Raw genomic sequence first — 10,473 nt, 5'->3', positions numbered from 1 at the left:
ACTAGGGTTGCCTTCATGACTTCTTTACATTTATATTAAGTAGAAGTATATATTATTATTCTTAATATTATTATTATTATTATTATTACTATGATATTAGTTAGATATTATATTATTATTATTATAATTATAATTATTTCATTATTTATTTTAATTATTTTAATATAGAGTTTGTATAATTAGGATTTGTATTTAGAATTATTAGCAAATGATGACATGTGGCGAAGATTGTTACCAAGATGACATGTGGCTAGGATTGTCATCATGACTTCTTTACATTTATATTAAGTAGATATAGGTTAGATAATAGAAATAAAAAGTAATTGGGTATCAGTTTTTTAATTCAAAAGTAATTGATATGTGGTATGAAGTGTATAATTGGTAATAATTAATATACGTTTATTATTGTTAGTAAATCAAAACGTTTTTTATGAGTAAATGAATTAGAATTGATATTAATTTTCATTATTAACTGAAAATCAAATTTATTTATAGTATTGAAAATGATATTAATTGTACTAATTACATATATGATTAAATAATTTTAAAGTAACCATTTAAATTGGTATTGTTGTCAATTATATAAATTTAATGTAATAAGAAATAGTAAATTAAAATTGGTATCAAATTAGTTGTACTTGATTCTAGTTTTAATGTAGTATATCAAGTACAACTAATATATAATCAACTTCTCCTCTCTTCTCCTCTCTCCTCTAAACTTTTCTCTCTTTTCATTCTTCCATCGTATGTGTGGTTTTTGGCCATTTTTGGCTAGAAATCACCCCTCAACACCATTTTTCTTTTTCTTTTTTTTTATTTAAATAAGTGGTTATCCATATAGATTTGTTTTTTATTTTGTGTGTTTTTAAGTTTTCATCGTCTTGTACGGTGTTTGTTGATTTTTCCGTCTTAGTACGGTGTTTGTTGGTTTTCCCGTCTTAGTACGGTGTTTGTTGGTTCAGATTGACACATTTACTTCAAAACATTGCAGATCTGAGGAAGTCTTGAGCATGAATATTGCAGATCCAGAAGTATGAATATTCTGGTTACTTTTATTTTATTATATTTGTAGGCACTTTCATGTTGCCGTTATATGCTATTAACCTATGTGATGCAAGATTGTTTGCAGATTCACCTTTTTCAGTTTTTAGCGATCTTGAATTTGTAATGATCGATGTATTTTTCAATTTGAATGAATATCTTTAGTCAAAAAAAAAGTACAACTAGTATAAATTTAATTAATGTAGTTTTAAATGATATTAGTAGTAGTATTTTTTAAAATTTGATAAGAATTTGTAGAAATATATGTAAAAATAATGTTTTAATAAATTATAAAGGATAAAAAAGAGTAATAATAATATGGGTATTTAATTACTAAAAAAAATATGAAAGACAAAAAATATTTATAATTATAAAGAATATGTTTAATAAATTTTGTGATAAAAGTACTTAAACAGGTATGTATTAAAATTTCAAATAATTATAGTTATATTATTGTGTAGGATACAATTGTAGTCAAATGTATTTTAAAGACAATATTTATACATTTTATAACTATTATGATTTTTCCTAGTGCAATTTTAATACTAAATTAAGGGTAAAATTGAATGTTGATATTTCCTCGCTAATCATAGATATATAGTTGAATAGTAGACTCTAATATTAATGCAGAAAAAACATACAGATGTTCAAAATATCAATTGGCTTCTCACTAATAGTTCCATAAACTAAAATAATTATTAAAATTTTAATCTAATATACACATAAGATTCAAAACACAATTATAAAATGAACTTTTTTAATTTTAATCTAATATACACATAAGATTCAAAACACAATTATAAAATGAACTTTTATTCATACCGCTGTCAAAGTATTACACAGTAATTTTTGTTTTGCCACTAATGTTGAAATGAGGGCACAAATATAGCTCAAGAATTTATACAATTTTCAACAAATTAAACACAATTTAGATTATGTAATTATTGGAAAAAGTAAAATATACAAAATGAGAGTTATATGCAATGTAGTATTAGAGAACATATATAACTCTTCTCAACGTTTCTCTCTTTTCATTCTTCCATCTTAGGGGTGGTTTTTGGCCATTTTTGGCTAAAAATCACCCCTCAACACCGTTTTTCTTTCTCTTTTTGTTTAAATAAGTGGTTATCCATACAGATTTGCTTTTTGTTTTGTGTGTTTTTAAGTTTTCATCGTCTTGTACGGTGTTAGTTGGTTTTCCCGTCTTAGTACGGTGTTTGTTGGTTCAAATTGATACATTCATTTCAAATCATTGCAGATCCGAGGAAGACTTGGGCGTCAATGTTGCAGATCCAGAAGTATGAATATTTTGGTGACTTTTATTTTGTCATATTTGTAGGCACTTTCATGTTGTCGTTGCATGCTATTAGAGAAAGATGGAAAAGTATCAACAACTATAGAAGTAATGGAGTCTCTTGAATTTTTAATTATCATATCATCTGGAATTTCAATGTTTAAGTCTCCATCATTATCTTCACCAATTTTTCCTTCTCCAATACTCAACAACCAATTTGAAAATTGCTTCATTTCTTTTATATCAGTTCTCGACGATTCAATTTAAAGCCTCATATTTGTGGTTAATGCCATTACTTGACAAAAATCCCATAAATAAGATGAATTAATGTTGGCATGCACAATATCTTCTCTTGTTCCCTTCGCTATAACAGGAAGGATTTGTCTAAAATCACCATTCAAAACCACTATTTTACCTCCAAAGGAAATATTTTTATGATATGTAGATAGAAGAACTATAAAAAAATATATATAATCTATTAAAATATGAGTCACTTACATTAAAAAAAGTTAGGCTTACATAACTATAAAAGGACTATTACCGACTTATCATAACCATTATCAGTTAAATAATTGTTCATCTGTTCAGCATGTTCATCCGACAAAGTACTATTATTCCCTCTGCATTGATTATATGATTAAAAAATTAGTCAATTAATATATAGTTGTAACTGTATACTATAAAAATAATAATTAGATGATAATTCAAAATCTTACTCCAAATCTTCCAACACAATATCCAGTTTGGCTCTAATTCCACTTCTCATTGTTTCCTTCATGTTAAACTTTTTAATCACGTAACCAATCACATCTGACAAAATATGATCAAAGAAATCATTATGAAATATTAAAATTTACTTAAACTTAAAAAGAATAATTGTAAAATCTAAATTTGAAGAATGACCAACCTATGGCATGTGATTGGTCAAGACCAGACAAAAGTTGAGAAAAATCAACAAATTTGAAATAAGTTTTAGGGATAGATTGAACTTCACCAATCTTTGTACAGCTTGTGGTTTTGATAAAGTTAGTCTTGTACTTATAATCTGTCATAATAAATTTAGGATCATGCAATCCAACTAATAGATGTTGGTTAAGAACTCCCAATGCATATTTCTATATAGTACATAGTTTCTACAATATATTTCAAAAGCAAAACATACTCCAAGAAATGGTTCATAACGCTAAGCTTTTTTTTTTTTATTTTTTTATTTTAGATTATCATTTATTTTTTCTTAACTAAAGATACCTTTGTTCAAAATGTTGATACTGAGTTGATTGATCCTTCCATTTTAAAATGTGTTTAGTATATAATTCAATAAAAACTTCTTTTATTTTTTTAATCTCAATAATAACTTTATATTACTGCCTTCACAAAATTAATGTTTTATTTTAAAAAATATATTTAATAACGTATTTTTTTAAAAATTAATTATAATATTGTGATTATATATAGAAATTATAACATTTAAAAGTTATTTTTTGACAATGATTTTGTAAAAAATCATATGTTCAACCATATTAGAGATGAATTATTTAATAATTACTTCATTACTTATTTTTAAAATAAATTTTACATACAATAAATTTAAAATATTTTAATCTGTTTTTCATTTTTATTGTTTAAAAATGAAATATATTTTGTTTAAACTTAAAACTTATAAATCAGTTCTTAGTTTTTATTATTAAATTAAAAATTTAATGAATATTATCACATAATTGAGTCACAAATTAATAAAAATATATAATAATTATAATTAAATAATAAATATATTGATAATATTACAGTTTTTATTATTAAATTAAAATTTAATAAATATTATCACATAATTGCGTCACAAATAAATTAAAAATATAATAATTATAACTAAAGAATAAATATATCCATAATATTATAGTTTTTATTAGTCATTTAAAAATTTAATAAATTTTATCACATAATTGAATCACAAACTAATTAAAAATATAACAAAATAATAAATATATCAATAATCAATAATATTATTAAAATATTATAATAAAAAAATGTGGGAAGTTCTCTTTAATCCTTAAGAAAGATCGATAATATTATTAAAATATTATAATAATAAAAATGCGGGCTCATGAGTTAAGAAAAAATAGGTCAAATTTTATAAAAACGTTGCAAGTAGAGATTAAAAACATTTGTCTATTTTCTTGGGTTAAGTTATTTTAAAAGAAATGAAATAAAATAAATAAAAGTCCTGGAATAAAAGTAAGAGAATGGTCAATTTAATCCCTGCTGATAGCGTAAAAATAATGGAAATGTGCTTTTTATTATTGGTTGAATGAGTGTGGCTGAAAAGGAGTTGCAATAAATCACAATTTATTATTATAATTAATAATTAAATTATTTTTATTGGAAAGAAAAAAAGAAAAGTGGTTGAGATAAAAAAGGAAAATATTTACTATTTAAAAAGATTCGTAATTTACTATAATTGTTATATTTAATATAATTAATAATTAAATCATATTTATTGGAAAGAGATAGAAAGATAATAAATTGAGATAAAAAAAAGGAATATAGGACGCTCATTAAAAAAAGTTTAGGCGGGATTTGAAAAAAATTAGGCGCTAATAGAGGTCCAAAGTATTATGTTTTAATATATTAAAGATTCGTAATTTACTATAATTGTTATATTTAATATAATTAATAATTAAATCATATTTATTGGAAAGAGATAGAAAGATAATAAATTGAGATAAAAAAAAGGAATATAGGACGCTCATTAAAAAAAGTTTAGGCGGGATTTGAAAAAAATTAGGCGCTAATAGAGGTCCAAAGTATTATGTTTTAATATATTAAAGATAATTTCATTTTTCCTCTCACAGTTCCCTCTCAATCACAAATCAATTTCATTTTCCCTCTCACTCACAAATTAATTTTAATTTTAATTTTAGTTTAACTATATTTGAGAAAATCAATTATAGCTCACTCACAAGTAACAATACCAATACTGCAAACTCATAACACAAAAACACCAAACTCAGAAACCCAACCCTAGAAAGAGAACCTCAAACGGAGAACGAATTTCAAAGAACAAAGCCCATAACGAGAAAAGTCACGAACGAGAAATCTTAACTCCGAACATAGAAATCCTAGATTTAACTATTACTGCTTGTGAGAAATCCCATATCGAATAACCCAAAATCCCAAATCGAAAGATTGCAGTTCCGACAATAACGAAACCCAAAATTCCAAATCCAATTGCGAGAAATGCCAGAACGAAATATGAAGTCACATATCTAACGATTGCAGCTTGCGAGAAATCACAAAAGGAAGTCCGAAATCCCAGATTGAACGATTGCACCTTGCGAGTCTTGAATGAACGAGAGCAAATATCATGGGTACTACCCCTCTTTCTCCTTGCTTCTTTCCAGGTAATAATTTCCTAAACCTAATTTCTTCATTTCCTCCCTCTATTTGGATTGTTACTTTTTTTTTTATTTATGACTTGAATGGAGTCAAATTTTAGTTTATTATGAAGCTGTATAATTATTTGATCATTCAGTATGATGCAGTCAATGAAGTTTGTGTGGCATTAAAGCTTATAATTATTTTACTCAAATATACCAGTTTTCGTTCTTTGTAATAATTATTTATGAATGATGACCCTTGCTTTTATTATTTGGAAGTTATGTCAAGCTTATACGGTTCGATTCGCTCAAGACATGAGAATATGGAGAGGAAAATGACAATCATTGTTAGGTTTAGTGGTGCCATCTTCTTTGGTGATAAGTGAAGTTTGATCTGATCTGATACAATTGTTTCAAAAGTGCAAGTGTTTTTCTTTCTTCTTTTGACAAACAAATGTGACAGTTTTCAAAGGTGAACAGGTTATATTTGCTTGAATTTAAATTGACATGGGGAATGGTTCTTAATAGATAACTCTAATGTCTTCAAATGATTGCCTAGTGGTTCATTTTTGGAGTGATTATTTTCTATGCAGCTGTGTATTCATCTTTGTTTTGCCTAATGGTTCATAAAGTGTGATTGAGTGAAACCTTGCTTCCCACAATTGTCTTTCTTCTTTGATGCTTGAGTCAAAGTGGATTAGTATCGTGGTTTTCAAGTTGTAGCTGTTGTGGTCTAATTTAAATTGAACTCCTCTAGTTGATAAATATCAATTGAAATTGATATTCAAGATAAACTGTATTATATTTTCATGTTCTATCTGATAGAATTGTGTGTCTTTGCTCCCACCTATATTTCACTCAATTATTTACTCCCACTGATTACAATTGATTAAATGAAAAAAGCGTAGTTCATAAATATAATTGTCCTCTTTGTGTTGAGGTGTGAGCCAATGTGCCATTGACTATGTTGAAAACAACTCATTTGTGCAAGATTGCAAATAATTGATAAAATTATCTTGTTGGAAAACTTTTCTAATATATGGTCTTATGAAAGTCTTTACAAGATTGTAAATAATTGTTTTATACTTATATTTTTTTACTCCTATAATCGTTTCCACTTGTGTTATAGTTATGAAATTTTAATACACTCCTGCTGCTTTGGAAACATATGGCTTTGAAAACTATTTAGCTGTCCCACCATTTTGAAAATCATTTAATAAATTAGTCCCTCATTGAACTTCATTTTCTTGCAGGTTTAAATTTTCAAGCTAGACTCTTGGATAAGAGTAGTCTTAATCATCCTTCAAATTCAAATTCAGCCATCTAAATACTACTCTACAGTACCCTGAAAGAAGGTATGATGGATAGTGTTATGTATGATTGATAAATTTCAGTTGCTAAATTCAATATTTTCAATTTATTAAGGATTGAGAGGATATTTTTACTTGTTTTCAAAAGGTTGAATAAACTCTATTATTGGCTATAAAAACAAATGTAGTATCACTATATCAAAGTTGACACCATACTGAGTCAAAAAAGGAAGCCTTGGATCCTGTATATGTAATCATGAATTAATATAAGTTTTAGATAGTAAGCATTTCATCTATTACGACAAAGAAATATAAATGATATAGAATAAAAAACATAATCACATTTTGTTTACATATATATGTTCATATTTAGTCTTGTTAGTATTTTTTTTCTATCACTTGAATTTCATGTAATAATATATTGTTGAATGAGTTTGCCTTAAAAGCATTGGTAATTTGGTATTGACTTTAAGTGTGGCCTTATTTTGATTTTACTTTGCTATATAAAATTGAGTTATGTTTATGAGATATGAATATACTAATTTTCTCTTATTAAGATTCCACTTGACTAGTTAAGCTATTATGAATTACAAATTAGAAATTTTTATAATAACATTTTCATGAATGTAGAATGCTCTTATGAACTATCAATATTATATTATTTTTTTTGTTTGCTGATTATATTGTTTTGTTTTTTTTACTGATTATATTCTTCCTATATGCTAAATTATTATTTGTAGAATGAGTATGAAAAAGGATTGTTGAGAGGGACTCATTGGAGACACATGAGGATGATGTTCTAGTCAAAGGATTGTTGAGAGGGATTCATTGGAGACACATAAAGATGATGTTCTAGTTATCAATCAGACATCATCTTCTGAAGTAGTTGAAATACATTATAAAATAGTTGAGAACACACTTTAGGTTGTAATATCTTAATTATGATTTTGGTGAATATTATGATATATATACAAATATAGATTAGTGTTTTATACTGTGTATTATTTATTTTAATTTTGTTTGTGTAAATTTATTTGTATTATAAATATGAATTAAATTAGGTAGAAAAATTACAATTTTAATTACTTTATGCTGATCTTCATTAATTAGTGGAAGAATATAAATAGCATTAAACCATTATTGTGCAATTTAGTGATGGAATATGAATGTCCCAAAATCAATCTCATTTAATTTAGTGAGGGAATAAATTCCTCATAAATAGAGTATTTGTTTATAATTCTAGGCTAATTAGTGACGGAATATAAAGGTCACTAAATCAGTTATCGTAATTAGTGAGGTATTTATAAATCCCTCACTAATTATTGACGGAAATATATTCACAAAGGTGAATTTCTTTTAAATATTTAGTGACGGAATATTATTGTTAGGTATGGTGACGGAATTTGAAATCCCTCACAAACATTTTGCGACATTGAAATTCGGTACGGATATTGGTATGTCACTAATTCCGTCACTAAATTGATTTGTGAGGGAATTTTAGTGTATTAGTGACGGAATACTTCCCTCTCTAAATTTAATTTTTTTAGTAGTGAATATAATGTAAGAAAAATGATATTCTCAAAAAAATAGAGTTTATATGAGCCATGTGTTAGAAAAATTGATTCCGACCAAGTACGATGCCAAATAATCGAAACCCATATAGTATAAGGCAATGAAAATGTTCTATTCATGGCATTTCAACTTTTTATGATTTACATGTCCCCCTAATATAATCTCTTTATGGGTTAATGAGTTCTTCATAGCATTTTGAAAATCTAATTTGCTTGCTGACTACGTATCGCAACATTTTAACTCAAGTGGATTTCAACATGATGAATACAAGTAAATTCAATAGTTATAATTATCAATTAAATAGTGCCCATGAAGCAGAGGAATAAACTAATGAAATTCTTAATTAACTCAAGATGGAATATTGACGTAAAATTTCAATTAATAGGATAAACGAATGAAATTCTCGTAAAATATAGTCATGTAACTTAATGGAAAAAGAGGTATTGGACGTCAAATTAGATTTTGATGGAATATCTATATCTAAAATATACTCAAGAAATAATGGATGGTAATTAAACAACAAAAACAATTCCATCATCTTACACTAAATTAATAGTTTATTTTACTCAGATGGACACTCTTTTTATTCAATAAAACGAAGCCCATCATCAAACACAAAATTAACATTTTATTTTACTCAGAAACAAACAAACTTACTCTCCAAAACCTGGAAAATTCGAATAACTGTGTTCTTGTCTTGCAAAACTTATGCAACTGGTTTCAGCATATACATTTTATAGACAATATGCATCTAGTTTTAGCACATAGATTTTACAACCATGTTATTCTTCTGTCACACTCAACTTATCCATAAAATGCTTCTCCAATGTCTTATGCTGCATCTGTAACAGTTAGCACAAACCAAAGTGAACTTCATAACTCAATCTAAACTTCGTTCATGTCAGCCTTTGAAATCATACTGCACCAAACAACTATACAAATTACAAACCATACATGTTCACGTTTAAGAATTGATAGTACCGACAAATTAAGTGTGTGGTTTATACCTTTCCTATATATCATGTCACCGTTAGTTCTCCAACTGATTTCCACTTTAGCACCCCCATAAAGCTGAATGCAAATCTCCCTTAACAAACAAAGAAATTTTGATTAGAGAGGAGTACTAAACATTGGAAGAACAATAGTTTTGCTAAAATTTTTTTCCAGATTTGTGAATGTCGGGAAAAAATGCGACAGATAAGTACTTGTAAGATCTGCTTCATACTGAACACAAATAAATTGCAACTATTGTCAACTACATATCTACATAAAACACCAACTACATAACACTCTCGTCGAAGATTAATATAACAGGAAAAAAAAGGTGAGCCTTAGTGATTGCTTTCGGTGGATACTCATTGTTTAGTTTAGGAACAGATATAGATCCTACTGCAACAACAAATCCTTTATGGACATTTCACCAAAAATTGTTTAGTTTTTAATAATCCAAACTTTAACTATCATATGTAGTAGTATTTCAATAGGATTTAGTGATTGGAATCAAAATAGAGAATCATTTCATTATATGGGACCATGTTTGTGGTTCTTTATCATCATTTCACCTACATTCATATAAAGCACATAAATACAAGTATAAAAGTTGTTAAAACTCACCTACCAAATAGTGCAGTCACCTTTATGTTTGCAAAAACACAAACACAAACTCAAACAGAAGGAGAGGATGCAAATGAGACATGTTACCTTTACACAGTTGTTTGCCTTTTTTAGTTGCGTACGAAATTGTGACAGTTGAACTCGTTGGTCTAACCAAGTCCAAAACTAAGTTCATGCTTTATTTCATAATTAGGACTTGAACCTGAAAGCATTAGTCGCTAAGCATGATCAACCCATCAGCCGGAAACTTTAGACTTGTCCAAGAACT

General features: G+C 26.8%; 1 long non-coding RNA gene across 1 annotated transcript; it reads left to right on the top strand.

The window, feature by feature from the left end:
- The first annotated feature begins 5,310 nt into the window (after positions 1 to 5,310).
- LOC131611826 (uncharacterized) lies at positions 5,311 to 7,983 on the top strand. The gene is made up of 3 exons (XR_009287171.1): positions 5,311 to 5,733; positions 6,963 to 7,064; positions 7,760 to 7,983. It is a non-coding gene; the product is annotated as an uncharacterized LOC131611826 (long non-coding RNA).
- The last annotated feature ends 2,490 nt before the right edge of the window (positions 7,984 to 10,473 follow it).

The sequence above is a fragment of the Vicia villosa genome, linkage group LG6, assembly GCF_029867415.1.
Source record: "Vicia villosa cultivar HV-30 ecotype Madison, WI linkage group LG6, Vvil1.0, whole genome shotgun sequence".
Taxonomy (NCBI): Eukaryota; Viridiplantae; Streptophyta; class Magnoliopsida; order Fabales; family Fabaceae; genus Vicia; species Vicia villosa.
This window is presented reverse-complemented; position numbering and strand designations above follow the sequence as displayed.